The sequence below is a fragment of the Accipiter gentilis genome, chromosome 32 (assembly GCF_929443795.1).
Source record: "Accipiter gentilis chromosome 32, bAccGen1.1, whole genome shotgun sequence".
Classification (NCBI taxonomy): domain Eukaryota; kingdom Metazoa; phylum Chordata; class Aves; order Accipitriformes; family Accipitridae; genus Astur; species Astur gentilis.
The window spans coordinates 6,681,902-6,705,579 of NC_064911.1; the positions used below are offsets into that span (position 1 = coordinate 6,681,902).

The window sequence follows — 23,678 nt, forward strand, 5'->3', positions numbered from 1 at the left end:
ATATACTGTAGGAAAGAAAGCATTTATTTAGAAATAAATAAATTTCATATGGAAGCTAGAGCGAGTGGTACGGTACTGGGTCTGACACTGAAATAAACTGACTGAAGTACTGCTTCATTTTTTTCTTTGATACGAGGGACTCCCAATCAAACCTGCTTGTCTTTGTCAGTTGGTTTTGGCATAATTTTTAAAATCTAATTTTGTTTTCCCATTTCAGACACCTGTTGTAACTAAGCTCGTTTTGACAGAAGGCTTTGTCCATCAAGAGCCCTTGGATTTGGTGAAATTGCCCTTAACAGGGACCGATGCCCCAAAGCATGCCTCAGCCAGAGCAACGGAGGCTGCGTCCAATCTCCCCATTTCAGAACCAGAGTTTGGGCTGAATTAAATCATTCAGCCCTTCAAAGCCCTTTAAACTCTAATTAGCTGGTTTTGAGAAGATGCAGGGGGTGCTGATCTCACCCTTACAATCCCTGAAACTATACAAGCATCTTCGTGCTTGTGACTGAGTCCCAGCCCTGTGCGTGAGCAGAGCTAGTGGTTACCTGTTCCTTACCCCACAGCTGTCTTCAAAATGCAAACAGCCCAGATGTTCACTAGTCCTAACCACAGCTGACAAGTCCAGTTGGAAAAGTCAAAGGGAAAAGGGCCAGGTGTCAACACATTAATAATGTGGGTGGGAGCCTGCCTCCGCCTCCGTCAAGGCTGCGACAGAGGGTCTAGTGGGCCGTGAGTGTGCAGACGTCAGCTCTTGACCCAAGCAGCTTTTTTTCCCAAAAAACCTCAGCAGAGGAGAGTGTTCCTTCCAAAACATGACTTTAAAGGGCAGCCATCCCAAACAGATGCCCCCTGCCCACTGTCTCAGGTCTGGGACAAGGTCCAGGTTTCTGGGCAGGGTGGCCTGCAGTAGCTGCTGAAATGGCTGGGGTCAGGATTCAGCACGGCAGCATCTCTCTTTGGCTGGGTCTCTACAAACAAACAGCACTGAGGCAAGCCACGGGCTGAGAATGGTCCCTGCCAGGTGTTATTTGACAGTACAGACATAGCCTTCCAACGCTGTTTGGCTACGACATGAGCAGACCCTGCTGCAGAGGTGCCAGGCTGTCACAAGAACTACCCCTCCTGCTTTATTTAAGAGAAGATCATCTCATGACTTGTGAGGAGGTGAGGTCTATCCATCTCTGTCTTATCCCAGTACTGGCCTCTGTTTGGTGCACAAAATCTAAAAGAAACATTTTCTATACCAAATATACTAATACTTGCACTTCAGAAAGCTAGACTTTTGCTAACAAAAAGCTCGCATTTCATGGTAACAGGAAACATCGGAATGCATGAAATGAGCAGGTAATGCTTCACAACTGTATGCATATCCGTTTTAGAGCATTTCATATTAAGAGAAAGGTTTAAGGTTATGTCCTGAATCCGTGGTGAGGTTGATGCCCTAAGCCATGCTGATAATGCAGCATTCAGCATCAGATTCATGCATTACTATGAAAGAAAAAAAGGAGGAAGAAAGAAATAGCACAAAAGTGCCAGTTAAAAAAGAAGTCCTGTATGGCAATTTCTTGCATGGTATTAATCATCAAAGGAAAGCTCAACACTGTGAAAATCATCAGTAATTTGTGTCCATGTTGCTTTATAATGTGACCTTAAAACACCTCCTTCCACTAGAGACATTATAGTTTATCAGGAACAAACAGTTGGGGAAGATCAATGTTGAGCCCTGAAGAGGGAAGGTTGGATTTATTAGACTAATAACAAGCTGTGATTTTAAATATTAATACTTTTCTCTTGCATATTATTAAATACTTTTTACTAATGATGAGGTCTATCAAAAGGACATAGGAAACTAGAATGTCATTTCCTTTTAGAGTGAAAGTATTAAATATAATGTATAAGGAAAAGGTTATAAGTTTTTGAGCCTCTGAGTTCTGCTAATGATCAAATATTTGTTTTGAAGAAGCTGGTAAAGGCAAGCACTAACAGAATGTACTTTTTCCTCCAGTAATGGCCTGAAACTACTGACAGGTAAGCACAGAAACATTTACATGTGAAGAGACTGCATGTCTTCACTGCAGCAGTTAAGAGTATAGCAGGTTAAAGAAGAAAGCTAAGGTTGTCAGGCTTATGGTACTGTCACCTGTGTGAATTTCCCTGTTAGAGAGACAACATGAAATGGCAGTAAAGATTCAACTAATTGCTGCATCTGAAAATATTGAAAGTTCTGAAGTTCTGATCTTCCTTCTTTAGAAGACAAAGGTACTCTTGTATGAACATAATTTCTCAATAGGACAGGTTAAAAATGACATCCCATTTTCCAGGTATTTTATTGAAAAAAAAAAATCTTTTTTACTGTTATCACTGAAGTTTAGAATCTGTATGAAATAAATCTCTCAAGTTTTGCATTTTTCCCTTTCTCTAATGATCACTAGCACATGCACACATATACACTATGAAATAATTCTGGAAACTAGAGCAAATTTTTCCACTTGTCTGTTTTATCAAAATGGCATATTTTAAGAAAATTTGAACACCTCTAAGAAATCTGTTTTTTGATGGCAGATAAAGAAGGAATTCCATCCTTTCTGACAGAGTTCTAACAGATTAACTCGGGGAGAAAAAAACCAACCAACATTAAAACATGCTTTTGGTGCTGACTTCAGCAGATGTGATTTTGAATACAGACTGACAGCAAAGTAAGACTTGCCCTCTTTCAAAAAAAGAAATAAAAATAAACAAACAACAGAGTGTTTCATTTCAGGACAGAACTTGTCTTTAAGGGCAGAATGTGGTAATATTCCCTCTTGAGATTACTGGGTAAACAAGAATTGCCACCTCAGAAAGCACATCAAGAAAAGCAGGCCTTATTTTTCATCTCTCCTATCACAGGGAGGCTCGTATCTTTTTTTGTAGCTCTGTAGTCAGCACGGAGTGATTTTTGCAAGGGTTTGAATCCATGGGCTGTTGCTGACAGTGTACCTGTTCTGGGGCCAAGAGCCCAAATCTTCCACAACCTCAGGGGAGCAGCAGAGACAAACTCTGCTCTGGTAAGAGACTGGATTGTGTGCAGGCGTGTGCTACCCTTGCATACCTGCGTGAGAGAGCTACCATCTTCCTGGATGCAAGAAATCCCGCTCTTCATATTGTAAATGATATGCATGTAAAGTGCAAGTGATAGATGGTATTGTTGTGATGCAAGAAGGGATGTGTGAAATGCAAATTGGTATGGGAAGCATGCTAACTTCAACTAGTAAAAATGTCTGTTTAAAATGCTTCTTTATACTTTTTGCACTGTTGGTGAGGTCTTTTGTTCAGCTGAGGGTGTAAGAAAGAAGCTGCAAACTCTCCTTTTCTAGTGGAGCCGTTTCCCCTTTTCTTTTTAGCTGTGTGTCTGGCCTTAGTTTATTTTGAAGAGTTTGTTTGACACTTCTGTGAAATTTAAACATTATTATCAACTCATGGTGCCTTTTCTCACTGAATAATCAGACAGATTTAAAGATATTTCCTTTCTATAAGCTTCCTTAAGGCAAATGAACAGTTGCCCAATCCTACAATATCTCGAGACTGTGGTGTCCTGTCTTGCACTGAATTTAATCTCAAATTATTATCATGCTGTTGCAACATTCATGCGTTTAATGTGATGCTCTAAGTGCCAACACAGAAAGTGTGGCCTTCACATCACTCTTTCGATTCTCCGCCAAAGAAAATCGTCACCTTTATACAAAGCTCTCCTTGCCTGACTTCCCATGCTGCATGGTCTACCATAGGTTCTGTCAGAGGGTGCACAAGAAGATGTCAATAGTGCCAACAAGGCAGTCCAGACTTAACTTTTTCAGTGTCATGCATAAGCAGAGAGTGAGGATTGCATCAAATTCCAGGTGGGAATAAAAACATGGAGTAGCTGGGTTACTTGTCTTGCAAGGAAAAATTCTTGGGCAAGAGACTGCATGATCTTCCTGTAATTTTTCTGAGAGAAGGACATAGGTACATCCTGTAAGTTCCTCTTCAATGGCTTCAACTGTCACAAATTGATGAGATCATTATCTTTCTTTTGTTTGTTTACTGCACGGCTGAAACTTCTTTTGTACTTTTGCCAGTTCAGAAGTACAGAGTGCACTGACATGCTAGGAATCTATTGAAGTAATCTAGAACTTCGGTTAAAATTTCTAATAGCATTTCATCAGTCTGGTACTGGCTGAACTATGGATCAGAACTCAAATACATTATATTCATTACACATACTTTTTGTGAAGCTTTGTTACTTTTGAAAGTAATTCAGTGGCAAATCCCTAGTAATTTCATTGATATATCCTTTAAGGCAATAGCTATTCAATCACTTAATGCAAATTCAATGAGCAAGAAGCAAAGAAGAACCTTTCCTGAAATTTTAGCTTAGAGTAATCTATCTTGGGATATCTTAAATTACTTTTCAAACTACATGGAAATGGTGTTATGTTTGAAACACTATTAAATGAGAATAATAGAATTTCATTTTATATAGTGTCTTTCATACTCGTGACATCTTCAAATGCTTTACAGTAATGAATTAGATACTGGTTGTTAAGCAATGGTGTGTAGGCAAATGCAGCACTCATTATGTGTTATTCATTTTAGCAATAGCCTACACTCAGCTCTCGAAAGCATAGCTTATCTTAAGTAGAGAGAGATTGTTGGAAGGAGTTGGAGCTCTTCTTTCTGAAAAACACCATAGGAACTTTCATTTCTATCTGGACACATATCCAACAGAGGGGAAAAAATAGCTTAATAGCCCGTCTTTAGGACCTCTAACAACGAGATGGCTGTGTTATGGCATTATTTTACTATTACTAAAATTCAAGCTGTATGTAAGACCTGCCTAGGTTTATGGGAGTTGCTTTTCATGCCTCCCTGTCCCAAAGGTAAAAAATAGTGTGTATGTATTGTTTATTTTTATTATTCTGTCTTGCTCATCTGAAGAAGGGTGGTTGGTCCCAACCGCCTGTTTTGTCTTGTCTTCTAGAATTATCTCATGGGGTAGAGACTGTAAATGACTATATTTGTGCAGGACCCAGCACAGTGTGATCTCAAGCAAATTGGCTTCATCCTCAGCTTCAAAGGTGAGAATACTAGCAAGTAATCTGCATTCCCTTGCAGTGAACCCAATATTTGAATGGCTAAGAATACATTTTAGAGGTCTATCCTGTGCTTGGCACAAGAAGTGATTTCAATTTGCATCAGTTGGAATGAGCTTAAAATACAGTATTTGAATAGATGGAGTGAGAAGAGTTCACTGAGGGTGTACCTTAGCTGGGTTCACCAGAGTGATCGAGCAGTAGGGTGAGTATGGCTCATTTATGTGTTCAGATGTCATACAGCACTCTCAGTAGTTCTGATATTAGATGCCTTACATGGAGGAAATTTGCATTAACAGCAGGAGGAACTGAATTTATTTCCCTGGGTTCTAGAATATAGCTTTTACATTTCTCATAGTTTTTAGTTAACTTACTCATCATTCACACTTGGTCTGTGAAATATGTATGGAAAAATCTCTGGTTTTTTCCAGGCATAAAATCAAGCAGCAATTCTAGAGAAGCTTGTCAACTCCCCTCAGACTCAAGATACAACGCTCACAGAGTCATGTATTAAATCCATTGCAAATACATTGTCATTCTTTAACTATGAAGAACAAATATTCACATATTAAACAGTGGAGATGGCATGTGGTGGTTCTGGGGGTAGGAAATCTTTCTAGGAACAGAACAGCATAAATAAATGTTACTGACTGCTGTTGAGTATGTATGAATGTTTTTTACAATTTTTTAATGTACTTGCATCTACCAGAACACAAATAAATAAAAAATTGTTTGAACAAGATAAAGAGAAAAAATAATCTGAGAGTTTTCAGGAGAGAGAATACTCATATCTATGAAACAAACAAAAAAAAAAAAAAAGAAAAAAAAAAGGAGAGAAAGAATTTATGTTTTTGGCATTTTAAGTAGGATCTAAGATGTAGTCAGTTTCGGGTTTTCAGTTTTTCTTAAATAACCTAAAGAACTTCACATTTTTAAACTATTAAAATTGATTGCAGAGAACATGAATCTAAAAAAATATTTTAAAATCCTACCTTTGGCAGCAAGCTTAAGAACTACAGGCATTTAAGTATCGTTAATTTATCGTGGTAACAGTGCCAGAAGATGCAGATTATTTTACGAACAATTCTGTTCTACATTTTTATGCTGTTAAATACTTGTTGCTTCTGCTGTCAACTGTAGTAGAGTCACTTAAGCATTAATATGAAATGGCCATTAAGAAACTAATGGGAACATTACACAGTGATAGGTTAATAAAGAAATATTTGGGGTATCTAAAAGACCAAAGGTGGGAGTTAAGTAATGTTGTGGTATTATTACATGATTAAAGGCAGGTATATTTTCTTAGTTTCTTTGCTCTAGAGGGTGAAGTATATCAGCTTAATTTTCACCTCCCATTACAAGGACCCTACAGAATGTCTGAAGATTTATTTGATTCCCTCAGATCTCAGTAAAAATACATCTCTTCTAAGACAATGAGTTGGGTTGACTAAACACTAGGAGAGCTTCCACTTCTGTACTTTGACAGCCAACTATATGTTCTATTTGCTTTTGAGAGGCTCAGCTTGGGTGTTCTAACAAATTATGGATGAAGGTAATTGCAGTGGAGTATTTAAGTCTTACATACAACATTTCTAGCCTACATTGTGAAACTAAGCAAGTGTAAGCATAAGCTGAAAATCGAGAAGAATATCCTGGCAACAAAGTGATGTAGTGATGCTATACTAAAAAGGTTGGAAAGCTTTTTACTTAGGGCTGTTAAAACCACATTGGACAAACCAGCATAAATTACATCTCAGCAAACAGTCTTCAAGACTGAGTGGATAATCTTATATATGCTTTGTCATCTAAATCTCCAGACTGCAGGTAAGGTGGCAGTGTACATTTAATGCACGGTGAAAAGCTCTATAATCAGTGGAGATGTTCTTACCAATTCAATGACCTTTGGAGCAAACTCTTAAGAAACTGCTATTTTCCTTTTTAGGGCATAATTCACGAATATATCCTGAACTGTAATAGAAGAAATGTAAGTTACCTTGAGATAACAACAGCTACCTTACTTTGAAAAGTTGGTAGAAACACAAAAGAGGAGATTCACTATAGAAAAGAGACTTATTTAAAATGCTTATCCAATCTTTTCAGCTGTTAATAATGTGTATGTTTAGTTTTTCATGAACTCATTGCTTCTGTGCCCCCCAAAGGGAAAATCTCAGCTGGTTGTTTGTATTCTTATAGCATTAAATTTCGTATTTCAGTAAGAATCACTTAAAGAATATTTATAGACTGGGGATTTCACATGAAAAATTATAAGTATAAGCATGCCTGAACTAATCTAGAAACCATTATTTAAACTGTTTAAGAGAATAATGATCTAATAAAGTATGCTTTGTTTATTACTTGCCTTGATGCATTGTAAAAATAACTCATAACTGAATAGAATAGATCAACCATTTCAAAGCTGAACCTATTTCCTCAGGTACCTTGTGAGCCTTAAATGATGAACATACAACTAAAGGAACTGACATTTTTCTTTGTTTTGTGCTATGATCATGTTTATTCAATGAAAGTTCTTAAACAAGAACTGTCTTCAGTGTCAGGTTTGGCTCCAGTTGAATAATACCGAAGTATCATCTCACACAGTTTCCAATTTTAGCAGCCTTTTGTTGTTTATTAAAAAAAAAAATCTTCAAAACCAGATATGTTGAAAAAGAACAAGTAACGTGTCAGATGATGCAAAAATGCTAATAATGAAAATACCTTCCTGCCCTACTGAAAAATACCTGAAAATACCTCCCATTTACTACTCCCTGAGAGAAGATTAAACCTTGGTTGTTTATGCTGATATTCCAACTGCCTTACACAGATCTTTTTCAGTGAAACTGCAAAAGCATTAGAAAAGAGAAATGTTGAGGTAAACCAGCCTTTCTGAATTTAAGAACTGAGACTTTGTTCTCAAGTTGGTGTCTTCTCCACAGAAAAATCAGAAAATGAGAGTGTAGCACTTTCCATATGATCACTTTGTTATCAGTGACCTTTCCACCTTAGAGTGAAATTCGGTCTTTCCCCAAATGCACAAAGGCTCAACCCTGGCCTTCGATCTGCCAGCTTTTCAGAGCTAATGAAGATAAGAACAGCAGCTGCAGCAGAAACGGACAAAACAGGAACCTTCGGACATATGGCTTGGGGTTCATGTCACCTAAGTTCAGACTACTAAAAATTTGGATATACAATCTAAGTAAATTATTTAGGCTCTCTGTAGCATCAACAAAGGAAAACCAGCACCTCCAAAGGCAAGTTAGCCCAGACTCTCAAGTAGATGAATCACTGGTGGAAGTGCCTAACTCATTAGAAATACAGCCGACATGACTAAATCAAACTAAATACTTACTCGTTATATGGCTAAAGACAGGGGGTATGAAGCCCCCGCTGTCTGAAATTGCTGTGGTATTGACTATCAACTTTTTGCTGTGCTAAAGGTTTGCTCCTACCCTTCACCTCCCATTCTGCTCACCCCCACATACTGTTTCTTCTTCTTGTTCTCTCTTGTCTTACCCAGCCCATCACCTTTCCTAAAATGCTCTCTCCCTTCCCTTTTCTCTCCATCTAACTTTATAACTAACCTTCCTTCTCCCTCTCTTCACACTCTCCCACACTTCCAGAAAGAACGGTTGTGAAACTAGCACGCTGTTTGTTGCTATCACACGGTGCACGCCTCCCTCTCTACCCCTCAAACCCACACGTACTATCTATCTTATCTAAAGAGACTGTACATCTCTGAGGCAGGGACTGTCTACTGCTTGAACTGTGCAGGCTCCGTCACAGCATCACCTCAAGTCTTTAGACTCTGTGGAGATATTCTGATTTTAATAACATGTACGACATATTATATTATACATGATCACAAATGACAGAGAAGTATAAAATGTTCATTAATAAAAGCGCAAAACAGGGTGAAAATCATTGCACTGTTGCTCTCGCCATTCTCCCGGTACTTAGACCAAACTGACAAAGGATTCTGACTGCTCTAAGAGACTCGTGCTCATTGTCAGCTGAGGCTAGAGATAGCATACACGTTTATTGTTTCAAACTAAAACCAGACGCTGTTTTCTGTAAGGGAACGCCAGCTCGGCACAGTGCAATGCTGCCTAGAGATCCCCAAGCAGCCTCTGAAAGAACAACTGCCAACAAGTAAATTAGTCTGCAAGAGCCTTGCAGTAGTATAACTACTGCTAATACTTGAGTTAGCTTTTTACCTAGACATGTTTTGTATTGTGCCACGTAGACATCTGTATTGTGTCTTGGGGATTTGAATACATTTTAACTAGAATACCCAGACAAACTCCGTGTGAATCAGACTAAAGATTTACAAGTCAGACACAGCAAATTTCTGTGTTCCTCAGATAGTACAGCTGATTGCACTTTATATACAGTGTACTTTATATACAGTGCCATATAATGGAGAGATTTCAAAATGTACTAGCTTGGGTTCTCTCTAAGTTTAACTACCCCCAAAATAATATATATAATGCTAGTGATAAAAGGTCAGCTTATGAAGCTAGCCATTTCTGTTGCTTTTAATCTAGTTAACAGTAATAAAATATTAATAGCTCTTAGCTTCTAAAGGGAAAAATATGTGCTCCAATAGACATGGGATGGGATAAAGCATTTTATTCCAATACAAAGATATCAAACTGCAATGATATTACCACTAGCAGATATATCTTCTAGGCTGCTCTGCTGTACCTTGATGTCTCTAAGAAGGCTGCCCATCACTTTCCTAAATGATTGCTCTTTCCTGAGCCCTCTAAGCTCCTGTATCGTACACCCTTCCCTCACTATAGCTCCAAAGGAGTCCTTGCTCCTTCGACTCTTACAAAGGTCTGCCTTTTCCCCACCTTTTTTGACTGTTTTACCTACTCTTCCCTCTTGTCTGAGATGCCTCCAGGCATAGAGTAGAGGCAGCAGTACGGTAGAGAGCAACCTCTGGAGCTGCCCATGCGCCTACGGACTGTGTGAAGTCTGAAGGCTCCCAGCATCGAGAAACACCTTGTATAATGGTACAGAGAGAGCAGAGAGCAGGAGTACGCTCAGGCCCAGCCCGTGTATGAAAGAGTGAGGTGCTCACCTTGCCCTACAGCTGCACTAGCAAAGCCAGCACTCGGAGAAGGCAATGCCGGGCAGCAAGGACTCAGAAGAGCATCAGAGCTTTATTGCACACCAAGCACAAATTGATGATCAGCTGGGAAGCCTTCTTGGTTTTTGTCACCTTGAGTGCATTTGTCTGTAAACTTAGGCCAAGTCTGGTCAGTACACCGGCCGCAGTGCAGAGACCTCCTGCCTACCGCCGATGTGAGCTAATCCAGCTGGACACCCGTGGAGGGGCTGGCCTGGGAAGCTGCATCACCACCGTGCCGTGGGTGGAACTCCTCAGCTTGGCCCTGGGATGCACTGACATGACAGTAGTGTCTCCACTTTGAGAGGCAGGGCAGTTTCTGAGCAGTTGGATGTAGCTGCACCATGCTGCACTGGCTGGTATAGAAGTCAGAAGTCTTGAAGGTTGTTCTGTGAATTTTCCGCTTATATTATTCCAATTTTGGGCTTTCTTGGTCTTATTCTTTATTTATTTGTGGTTAACAATGGTTACCTTTTTGAGAAAAAACATTACAGTTATCTTTTTTAACTCCATTGTGTCCTGGATTTTAAAATTATGAGGAAGTTCATTATTACTCAGAGTTACAAATATGTTTCCTAAGAGTTGTTTTGTGAATTTTTAATCAAGAATAAATGTAGTCAGCAGAAGTATTTAAATATTTTTTTCTCTAATTTTTAAAATATCCTCATTTCCTATTTTAACGGTGTCTTTTCTCCTCCCCAAATTCTAGATTATGCCCAACATTCATTCAGTTATGTGCAAAACTGGTTAATAAAAAGATAAGTGTACATGACAGTTCCCATACTGCCCTATTAACTTAAGCATTCTATCACGGTGCAAAATAGATGAGATACATAAAAATCTTCTGAGTTTTGCAGCTTGACTTGATTTTGATGTCTGCAGTATAATTCTTAAATGCTTAAGTCTTCAGAAAACCCTAGGTAATTTAAGGCTAAATTAATCTTTACTCACAGAAAATGGGATCAAGATTTAGTTAAGGTGTTTTGTCATTTCTCGATACCTTTTAGTTAATTTTTTGTTTGCTTGTTTTGGTTTTAGAAAAATAAAGCTGTACTTCTAGTCATTCGTACTGTAACAGATCAGCTCCAGGCTTTCCTAACCATTCAATGGAACAGCTTGTTCTGCTTTGCAAAGCCTTGATGTGCAACTTTATGGACTCCTTCTGTTTTTCTGTTTCTTTCCAGAGCAATTTCAGCTGCAGAAGCCTGTAGAACGCTATCCAACATAGGCCTATATGCCCTGATTGTGAAATTAGGTGCAGGGAGACCTGCTAGACCTCTTCATGAAGCTCTGCTGGATGTGGTCACACCACAGGTAGGCTCAGTCTAGACAGAGATGTCTCAGTGCAGGATCAGGGCTTAAGGCTCTGACTTCCTTCCAGGCTCTTCTGTGGTATTTGAAAAGCCCCAAAGTGACTACCTTGGTTTGCATTCTGTTGGAGAGAAATCAATTCTCCTTTTCTTTTTCTGAGTATACAGTAGTAACAAGATATCTTCATTTTTCTGTCCACCCTCTGAAACCAACCCTGATGATGCAATTCCTCAGCTCAGAATGATTTTCACTTTGCTAAATTGATTGCTGTGTAATTACTAATTTGATGCAAGCTGGTATGAATCATGGCTACAAAGGGTTTCATATCAAGCAAGTTAAAAGAACATGAAGTTTACCACAGTGATTAAAATAACAATTGGAAAATTTAGAACAGGCACTCCAAACACTTACATGAGGGGAAAATGACTTGTTTGGGCTTTATGAAATGGTGTGTAATTCCTTCTGAAACTGGTCAGATAAATCAAGTTTATGGAACATTACCAGAATGACCCAGATTGTCCCAGGTTACAGCTGTCAGTCTTTTTTGCACATGGACCCACAGTGTATTGGAGCCCAGAACGGCATTTCAGTGTTACAGCCTTGGGAGCAGCCTCTTGTAAAAGGCTTCACCCAATACCTTTGAGGATCTGGTTAAATCACACCAGCCTTTTCCATATAATTTCAGACTTGCTTACAATCTATCCTTGTGAAAAATAAAATTCACCTTCAACTTGTCTAGAAACTTGATAATTCAGTTTTAATATACTACTTGAATTTGTGTTTCTGCTACTGAAGGTAGTTGGTGATATGTGTAATTCCCAGGGCCAACATTTATTACTGCTTTTTTTCCTTCATGTAAAATGACAGAAAACAAAACATTTACCCTCTCACACTTCTCTGTCTTCCTTACTTTCATGAAATCCGTTCTTTTAAAGTTTGGTGTTGCTCTTCGTTGCGTTGACAGTCACTGCTACTTTATGGCTTTCTCATAATTCTTACTTGGCAGTTTTTGCACTGAAATTATGACGAGTGTCCAAATTTTCCAAGCTACCAAAAGTTTTCTAATCCCATTAAAGGTGTGGGTGATGAATACCTTTGGAAATTAGGCCCTGAGTGTTTTAATAGAGTCATTATCCCTGTATGTTGTCACAACAACTAGACCCTTTCAGTGATTCAGATCCAAATGGAAAATCACATCCCAAATTACAATAAATGTGGGTACATGCAATTATCATCACAGAAGGCACTTCAGTTTCCATGCTCATTTAGTCATGTTTTTCTCAGCTGAGCCTGCCAACAAGGGTACTAATTAATGTTTTTTCTAATGTGGACACCTGTCCATTAGGAGCTATGAATTCTTTGTGTATAGAGAAAGCTGTCAGATGGTAATTACCTTTTGTTTTCTGCTACTCAGGTCTCCAAAGGAGAATTTTTTCTCACATTATCAGACAGGCATGAAACTTCTAGCACCTTTGGATAATTTTTAATTTTCTGCTTAGGAGGGGTTCCTCTGGTTGGTGGTTGTGCAGGTTTTTTTGTTTGTTTATGGGCTCTGTTTGACCTTATCCACCAGGTCACATCATTTCCAAAATCACTTATTTTGTGATATTAGGGGAATTTTAGATTCAAGGAGAAAAAAAATTATTACCATTTTACTAAAGTGGTCCAGAAAATTACTTTGGCATACCCAAATACATAATTACCAATAGTCAAGAACTAATGGGTTTGTCACATCACAACTCCACTTCCAGAAAATGTATACAGAGTATTTAACCCCAGCACTTTATAATTATCTTATACGTCCTTATTTGAAAAGAGAAACACCTCATTGCAATTCTTTAGTGAATAAAATCTGTCCTAGCACTTTGAGGTTCCTGGGCTGCACTCTTCAGCACAACTTTTATTATTATGATTTAAAATTCTTTCTTCATTCTGCCTAGCACAATACAGTGCATTCTTTACTACAGAAGTTATGCACAGTACCTCCATCAGTGAAAGTCATGATAGCAATCTAAGCTAGATCAAAGATATCAAAAAGAGCCCCAAACCATCTACCTATTCCCTGCCCCATCTCCCCTCTGGCCTCTTTCTTGGTAGATGCATAGATAAACATGGCACTGTCTGTTTTGGTTGTATATTTGTTTGAAATACATCACGATTTAAACCTGATTTTCTTGGTGTTCTCTGAATCTGAAGGTCTCTGATCTACAGAATGTGTCGTATTTGACATATACAGATTTCCATTCACCACCCTCTTCCTTCTTGTTGTTGCTGCTGCTTATTTTAGCGATTTAGCTAAAATCTTGAACTCCTTCTTCAGGGCCTGTTCTACCAAGCATAGCCACATTGAGTGGTAGTTTACTCCTCAAGAGATTAGCAAGGCTGTTTTCTGTGGGAAGAAACATCAGAATTTGACTTTCTGTATTTAGCCCTAAGGAAATTACCTGCCTTCAGCAGAACCAGCTCACGCTGCATTAGTAGGGGAGAGGGGCACAACGGGGGGAGAACGCCAGACAGGGGAGAGGAAACACCGTGTGGGGATAGAAATGTTTGAAGCAGCTCAAAGGCATGGAAAGGCCAGAGAAACCCACATTAAATTACGCAAATCAACTCTTTGGGTAAGACAGGCTATGTGAGGGGTACAGCCTGTGCAGACCTGTCTCAGGAGACTGGACACTGTTTGGTGGGTTAGTGCATAATATTTGAGGAAAAGGTGGAAGAACTGAGCTTTTGGAGTTTAGCTTTAGACCTTGAAGGTCCAAGATGCTTCCAACTGTCTGACAGAAGAGAATGAAAACAGCTTAATAGGGAGGAGAGCTGCATAAATAGAGGAGACCCCAGAAATGAGACAATGTTCAGTTCAAATACATGATGCAGACATGTGCATCCAAGTAATTATTTTTTTATTCTTTTTATTTTTTTTTTCCCAGTCAAAACAATGGCAGTTAGATGGACGAATCACTGGTCTTTTCTGGCAGTGCTGAAGGAAAATTTAAACTGGTGACTTCTTTGCACTTTAATGGAGACACTACAGCAAAGACTGGTATTTGATGTGACTGCAAAAATGCCTAATTTCTTCTGTTTGGAGACACTGATGTTAACACCTTTTTCTATGCCAACTTCTATGTTGTTGGGTTTTTTTTTAATTCAGCCATTTTAAAATAAAATATATTTATAAATGACCCTAGTGCTATCATTCTTTTTTATTCTGATTTCCTACTGAAACAAGTCTGTTGTGACTACGGTGTCTGGGTTTTTTCCTCTGCTAACACTTCAGCAATTTTGAGATCAGTTTCAACCACATTTACCACATTTGTCAGAGCAGTTAGAGGTTTCAATCACATTAATTTATTGGAACTTTTTTTGAAAATTGGCAGCTGAGAAGGAGCCATTGCTTGGACTGAACTTACTGCTAGACAGTGGAGAATTCACATGGGACAGCTCCACAGGTATTTGTGTCTTCTGCTGCTCAAAGCATTACCCAGAGATGGTGCAGAATATGCACCTTCAGGGGCTCAAACAGTGACAGCTCCGTGATCCATTAAACTTCAGCAGCTTCCCTTAATTAAGGTCTTGGTAAGCCATGACAAGTCAATATTTTTACCCCTGGGGCACAATTTCAGTTCTAGAGTAATAGTTGTCTTTGGTGGTTTTGGTTAAGTTACCGGTTTCTAGGTATGGGATAACAATTTTAATCAGGGAACAATTTATATTTAACTGTATTACACAGAGCCTTGCTTGCACAACTTCCTGTTGCTGTGCAGCTCTGTGTATTTCTCATTTTGTTACAGGCCTCTGTCTTCTGAGAAGAGTATGAAGTTATGTCCTCCTTACTCTGGTTGTGATAGGACTGGGAGAATAACTCACTGTGTAACTCTCCTGACTAGAACAGATTGTCTTTTTTTTTTTTTTTTAAGTGGATGTCTCTTAGTAGATTTTACATCACCCATGAAAAATTAGTATAATTTTTCACTTTATCCATACCCAAGTAAAGTCATTCAATAGTAGAGAGTACCAGTTTAATGTCAAATATGCATTAATTAATCCCTTTTAGAAATTAAATCAACACTATTTTCTCCCTTCTTCTGCAGTAGTATAAGTTCTTTTGTTCCAGTACTTCCTGAGATGACCTGCTGCTGACTGCACAGAGTACACTTAGTGCTGCAGGATTTTTGGCTAAGTTGAAAATTATTGGTGGTCTAGAATCCTTGACAAAGTCTATTCATCTGCTTGCCAGCCTTCATCATGTATTAAGGTAGTAATACTGCAAAACCTCTCTAGTCAGGAAAGCAATTGCACACCTGTTTAAGCAGATGGTTAAATGCCACTGAAATTGTTTTGTGGTGGCATAATGGAGAAGGGCATGAAGACTTGTATTGACAGAATACTTCCATTATGGATAGATGTTCCTGAAATGACAAGCGTCCATGAAGTTATTAAGAGCAGGTGCAGATGGATGAAAGAATGGATGAAGAGAGGCGGGGAATGGATATCTTAGTGTTTTTCTCCCACAGAGTGCCTATCAGTACAGAAAGACCAGTCCAGTTGATTCTGGATAAGAATTAGTAGAGGGTGAATTATTTTTTTACATCAAAGTTTGGACTTTTTCTGCTCATTGGGATAGCTCAAGACAGATTGTGTGATGGCAATCTTATGTGTGGTGGTTGAATATATAATAGGAATAGGATCCAGCAGCATGTGTATACATGGTGCAGAACAAAATGTTCTGTAAACCTTGACAGAAAAGTATACGTCCTTGCCAGAAATACATACCCTTGAAAGACACAGAAAGCCATTAATATGTGTACAGTCTATCAGGAGTGGAAACTGAAAGGGGGAGGTGAGACAGGGGAGAATTTGTGCCCTCTATTGCCATTTATCACTTTCTTCAAATAGAATGTAACCCACGAAGATACCCAATCTCCTTTTAGGAGTACCCCAGATTGAATTGCCAAGCTTCCTGCAGGGAATTCATTCATTCTGCCAGTCCTTGTGAATTATTTAACTCCTTCGGGGCTGCTCAGAAGGGTATTACTTTGGTTTAACCTTGCGGGCCGCACTGATCAGAAAAGGCACCTTGTATTACCTTCTATTTGTGGTCTCTTTTCACTGTTCTTTCACAACCTGCCAGCCTGGGAAGCGCTGTGTCAAATTATAAAATACATTGGTCTGTCTGGAGCACATATGGAGACTGGTGGAAATTTCATCTAGGCAGGTGCTGACACAGAAATGAATGGGAGTACATGTCCAGACAGCTCTGAAAGTACTTTATGGGACACATCTACTTATTTTGGCACCAAAACACCTTAAAAAACCTGGCCCTCTTTTTTTTTTGGGTTTTTTTTTTTTTTTCTTTTTTTCTTCCTGGAAAACAGTAAAGACAAATAGATTAAACTACTCCAAATGATAATGTGTAAGTGCCATGCAAGGGTTGTATTGCTACTTTTGTTAGTACTAGAAATATTAATACTTCAAAATGGGAGCTGAAATCTATGCTGCAAGTAACACCAAGTGTGTACTGGCAGTGTTGAAAAATTGTTTTGAAATATATTTTGGGAGGTTTTTAGGATATTGTTGTGCTGTATGTGTTATGTATTTTATTCTAATGGCTATATTTACACGAGGATCTCTTTACTGCTATGAGAACACTTTCACATTTTAGTGGAAAACAGCTTCTGGAGTTGTAGTAAGAGGTATCATCTCTGTGACAATTTCACGTGTCCCAAGTGAAATGAGGTATCATGTTATAGAACTGTGTTCTTGTTAGAGTGGATGTGTCTGTCCCAGGATATCCTGTTAGGACAGCTATGTCAACAAATTTTCTTGTCTCTAACCATTGTAAAAATAGCCAACAGAAATGATGATACAATCTCGACAAATGTGGTTTGCTATTATTCTTTGGTATGCATTAGCAAAATTGTATCCTGAATTCCTGTGTTCATCATTCCTTATCAATTGCCCAACAGCGTGTTCTGTACTTTTCTTGCTTGTTGAAAAATCATTAGGTTAAAACATTGATTTTTTTCAAGTTGGACAAATTAAAATTTAATCGTAGGAAATGTCAGCAATACCTCCTACTAAGCAAAGATTTCAGAAGTAAAATGGACCTTTAAAATACCCAGTTTATTTTTGCACAGAAGTAATCTCTTTAGGATCTGAGCCAAATATCTGAACCAGCTAGAATAGAAACCAATCTATACAACTTTTCTGTGAGTGTCCTAAGGTGTTCAACTTTGTCTATCAATAAATAGACTGATCTGAATTATGGACAAATCATTCAATTTGAATGAAATAGAGACCTTCCCTTTTCCAAATCTTTGGCTTTTTATGAACCCTAGCCCAAAGACAATTGCACTAAGACCTGTCTTTGATTCCAAAAAAATTTTATCAGTCTTCTAATCAGAAAAAAAGGAAAACAATGGTATGAAAGATACTCTTTTCTTTATCTTTTTGGATGCAGTCAGAAGCATAGTGCTGGAACTCATCTAAAGAAGTTTGTATGTTTGATTTTGTTTTAAACAAATAGATTGCATAAGCATTGGAAGAGAGTCTGAAAAACTACCTATTTGCAGTTTTCCTGTCTTTGAATTGGGAAGACCTCTTTTGTAAATGAACCTGTTTTTTAAGAACTCCCAGTGCTTTAAGAACATTTTTTTAAAAGTTCTCGTGTATTTGAAGGGAGGAGTTTTCATGTCACTGTGAAGAATTGCTCTGTGTCTTTCTGCGGAACCAACACTTTAAAAATGCAGCTCTCTGAATCTTTTCTTGCTAGCATCAATTCTCTTCCTTTGTTGCTATGGTTCTCTTTTTACTTTCCCATGGAAGCTAAGCTCAGGAGAGAGGTTTGCATTGACCACATTGAGCTTGAATGGATCTACCTAAACACAGAGCAGGGATTTGCTCATGGTATGTAAACCCACCATCTGCAGCACAGGTCTAACATAAGGATTCTTGTCACATGCTTCTTCACAATGAAAGATATATATATATGTGTATATATATGAATGTGTCTGTCTGTCTGTTGGTCTATCTATCATTTGTGTCATATGAATGCCTACTTAATATCAAGACCCAAACTGCATTGTCACCCCATGCAGAGCAATGGTGTGATTGATTCATTCATTACTAGACAAGGTTGGATTTCCATTGGTGATAGCAAGGTAATGGCAATGGTGACATCAAGTTTAAGAGTGCTTTATGTGCAGATTTTTTTAAGCCTATGAGGGTAAATCACTTTGCCAAGTGAGATACATATTTTTCTTTGGTCAACACTATGGTGCATGACCTTGGAAAACAAATTGCTTCTTGTCTGCAAAGGATAAAATCTCTTCCTTTTTGTTCTAGATACTTTTTCTGCTTTTTCTTTTTAAAGATATTTTACTCTCTCTGACTTTTCTTGATTTTGCATATTTTCCCCCCATGTTTACTTCTTTGTTTTCAAGAAAAAAGGATTGATTATCAGAATTAGTTATCACTAGAACATTGATTAAAAAGAAAATATATATAAAATAGTACCTAAGGGTTAATCTGAATAAATTTAAGGGAATGCTACAAGTCAACCTGAAGGAGACACCCACAAAATCAATGACAATATGAAATCTGTTATTTCCTCTACCTAGAACCCATCCTGTAAAGATAAGCTGTATTGGTCATATCTGTTTTCCTGTCAGGGTCAGTTTAGTCTTCTGCACATACTGCATGTTTATAAGGCAGGTTTTGGATTCAGCCATACCATTCATTAACCAATTGGTAGATTAAAGAATAGGAGAAAAAGGATACAGATCGATTCCTGGTTCTGTTTTTCCTTTTTTATTGGTCATTGGGAAGGCTGATTTTTTTCCCCAGCATGCATAATGTATGCTCTTGTGTGTTTGCCTGTGTTTTTGTTTTCTGGCTGGAACTGAGGATATGCTTTTATTTTGATTAGAACTAGAGAACAGAGTTCTCTAGAGTTCTCTAGAGAACAGAGGATCACATCTGACTTGCCTGGCATGTGGAGTTCCGGCATTTCAGATGTTTAAAATATTTGCCATTGCACCAGTCTACTAATTTAACTTCCTACTTCTAGTAGGCTGAAGAGGGTGTTAAAAATCGGCAGAATCCATGACTTTAAACTAACTCGTGTAATAACAGGCCTGACTTGATAAATAATTTTGACAAATTCTTGTTCTCTGCCTACTAATCCCCTTTTTGTGGGAAAAGAACATGCATTTTACAGCTTAGAATTACTATAGTAATGGAAAGAATATACATTTTTTTCAGCCTGGACAGTTTCTCATGTGGAACTTTTCTTGCTGATAGCAGAATTAAGACCAGAATGAACTGTATTCTGTGTTTTTTGCTTATGGATGACTGAGTCTTTTTTTTTCCTGGGTGTTAACATATTACATTAAATTTCTTCTCTAAGTCTAATCTACTGACTGAGAATACAAGGGAGTAAACAGATGTTGCATGGGTAGGCTTTCATTTATTTATGTTTTGGGCTAGGGAAAAGGTGTGGCTGCTCTGAAGCAGTGCATGCAGGAAGGCCCCCGGACAGTTTGAGTTTACACTTTTAACAAGATGTAAAAAAAGAGGAGTAACACACCATAAAGTACTGGAAATCAAAGGTTTGGTTCTTCACACTCCTATATGGACTGCAAACAGCCTTCAAACTAGTTTGTTGGGGTTTTTTTTCCTATGATATTGATGTGTCTACATTTGTAGTCAGCCGTGTCATAGCCTCTAGAGTGTGACCTCAGGAACAGGCATATGAAGACTGTGCTGTAGGTCAGTTCACATTAAGAAACTGGGGAGAACATTTGTTCACTAAAAACTAAGCTAATGTACTATAAATGGCCAAAGAACTGAAAAGAAGCATTTGTGGAATCTGAGGACTAATATATAATGCAATTACAGATTTTCTATTCTCTACAAACAGTTTAGCACCAAACCAGTCAGAACTCTGAGTTAAAAGAAATTGTAAAGTAAGTGCCATTCCCTTATAGAGTCATTAGTTTTCAGTTCTTACAAAACAACAAGTAAAGGCTACCTGAACAGTGTGATAGAAAGATCACTGTCATCAGTGAGTGCAGGATTGGCTTTGTGCACAGGAAAAGTAGAAAATAGACTACTGGGAATTTCAAAATCATGATTGACTTGCAGCTTAGTCTAGCCAGAGCTCTGGAAATTCAGGCTGCTGAGTTGAGATGGGTATGCCTGAGGAGATAGGGGCAAATTCACAGAATCACAGAATGGTTAAGGCTGGAAAGCATCTCTGGAGGTCATCTGGTCCAATCCCCTACTCAAATAGGGCCACCTAGAGCTGGTTGCCCAGGACTGTGTCCAGGTGGCTTTTGAATACCTCCAAGGACGGAAGACTCCGTAATCTCCATGGGCAACCTGTGCCAGTTCTCAGTCACCCTCACAGTAAGAAAGTGTTTCCTGGTACTCAGACAAAGTGTCCAGTGTTTCAGGTTGTGCCCTGTCACTGGGCACCACCGAAAAGAGCCTAGCTCCATCCCCTTTGAAGCTTCTCTTAAGGTATTTATATACATGGATAAGATGGCCCCTGCGCCTTCTTTTCTTTAGGCTAAACAGACTCAGCTCTCCTAGATTTTCCTCATAGGAGAGGTGCTCCAGTCCCTTCACCAACTTCGTGGTCCTTCACTGGGCTCTCTCCAGTGTGTCCCTGTCTCTCTTGTACTGAGGAGCCCAGAACTGGACATGGCACTCCAGGTGTGGCCTCACCACTGCTGAGTAGAGAGGAATTCTTGCGGAGGTACTAATTTCTTCTCTTTCATCCAGCCAGTGGCAGAAGCAGCAGCAAGCTTGGCTCACAACAGCTTTCTGCAAGACCTCCCTCTACCAGCTTTGCCCATTTACCATTCTCAGATCAAAAGTAGCTTTGCTCGACCTCTCCATTTTGGAGTAGTAACCTCTGACCCTGCGATGCTCCTGAGAAGCTTTGAGCCAGCTCTAGTGCAGCACAGCATAATGCAGCCAGCCCCAGCTGAAAGCAGACATCGGCTCATCATGTTTTTAATGCAGTCATATTTACACTCCACGCACTTAGAGCTGATCCAAGGCCCACTGAAATCAGTTGGAGGCTTTCACTTGGCTTCAATGGGCCCTTGATCAGGCCCTTAATTAGTTATACTTCCATTATTGCTCAGCAGGAGTCTGAAGGCAGAACCTTGTACATTCCTGTCTCTTTTTCTCTTGAGAACGCTCCTGTTATTGAAACACAATGTGACAAACCTCCCTAAGGTACAGTAAAAAGGACTTTGGGTTTTTTTTTTCCTCCTTCACGGTTACACAGAAATCTATAGCTCCTTTTGTTTTTCTTTTGTTTGTTCCCTCCCACAGTAAGCACATTAATTACCCGCTCCTTCAGCCATTCTACTTTAAGTTACAGTAACATTACTGGAAGGGACTGGTAATGAGAGAGACTTCAGGATCCAGACTTAAGCTAAAAGCAGTTTAATATATAAAAGCATGTGAGTGATATAGGTTCTGTTATCCCACTTCGAAAAGTTACATTGAGATTTACGAGCCTAAAATTTCTAGTGCAAGTCCGTGGGTGTTTGGAGTGCAACTCAGGCTAGAAAGTTCTAGCAGAGTACAATCTGCATCACTGCAATCCCACACAACTCTGCAAAGCTAGCTCCAGGAGTAAGGATTATTTTTGAAAAAGATTTGGAAAGGCAGAGGTGAAGACATCCTAAACTGTACTGCAGCAAATAAACATTAATAATTCCAGATATACACATCATAATATATGGGCTGATGGGCGTTTTTCTTTTTTTTTTTCCCTTCTCATCTGTTGGACTCCCAAAGGGTGAGACTGTGTTTGCTTAGACTAGACTGGTCTCTATGTGGAATTTACTGCGTGGTATGCTGAGGTGAGCATTTCTAGGAGGCTTGCTATCCTGCACTAATGCACTGTGTGACCATGCCCAGGACAGCATTCACCTCGCCTTGCTCCAGCCACCCGCAAGTTAAGCATCTACTTCCATGGGTCATCCTGTCTGTCACTACAGGCAATTGGGGAGAAAAGGCACTGCTTTGCTCCCTCCTAAAGATGGCATGGGGAATCATTGTCTGGAGGTATCTGTCTCCTTCAGTTGGTTAGAAGGGATACCCAGGCAAGGGGCTGAACCTAGAGGTTTAACTTCTTGGTAAGACAAGTCCTCCTCCCTTTCATTGGGTGCAGTAAGTGTTCTCCATGAGCCCAAAGCACATAGTCTTCTCAGTTCTGTTTGACATGGGCTTGTTCACCCTCAAGGTACGGTTCAGTATGGGCAAGTGTATTGCAGGCCGTTTGGGGTAAACATAAGGACAGAACTAGAGATAACAGACACCTTTGTCAATAAAGTGTAAACTTGTCAGCTTAATGCCTGGAAAACTTCCAGCCTACCTATGACGTTATCAATACCAAGAGGTTTGGGTGCAATGACTAGGAGTATATTTCACCCAGAAGGAAAATCACCTCACACACCAAATACATATGCATCACGGTATTTGAGGCATAACCCGTGAAAGCAGGGAAAGATCCATCTGGCCCACCATTTATGGGCACTGCATTTTTACTGTCACTTTTAAAAAAGTTACGTTAACACCCACCTCCAGGCTAAGTCTTTGCGTATGCAGCTCTGTTCTAAAAACATTCCCTTTCTCAGCTGGAGAACCTGCTCCTCTTTTCCCCATCTCTCTAGCTATTCTTTCATGCTGTTGGTGCAGAACAAGACACCGAAAATGGCTGCATAATATCTATGTGTATGTCTTTGGAGAGGGTGAGGAGAGGCAACTGTTGCCTTCGTAGGATGTAGAAGTACTTTAAAAAGAACTTTTATGACACTGTCTGAACATGAGTGACCGCTACTTGAAATTAAAACCTGAAGTAAAACATACATAGAAAGGTATCTTCTGGTAGTTGTATACAATTTACCTAACAGACATGCTGAATTGTTTTTTGTGTGACATATGATACATTTTCAAAGCTCAGACTTAATCTGGCACTTCATCTACCACCCTTCATGTCAGTTGCTTTCACTCTGATTCCATATTGTTTGCTTTCCATAAATAATACACTGCTCTTTTCTAGCTGACAAAGAACAGTAGTTCTTAAGAAAGGACTTTCTTGC

At 39.1% G+C, this 23,678-nt stretch overlaps 1 protein-coding gene across 1 annotated transcript in view; it reads right to left on the minus strand.

Moving 5' to 3' along the window:
• The window catches only part of KCNJ6 (potassium inwardly rectifying channel subfamily J member 6), a 162,954-nt gene that overhangs the window by 114,248 nt on the left and 25,028 nt on the right, over positions 1 to 23,678 (minus strand). The window lies entirely within an intron of this gene.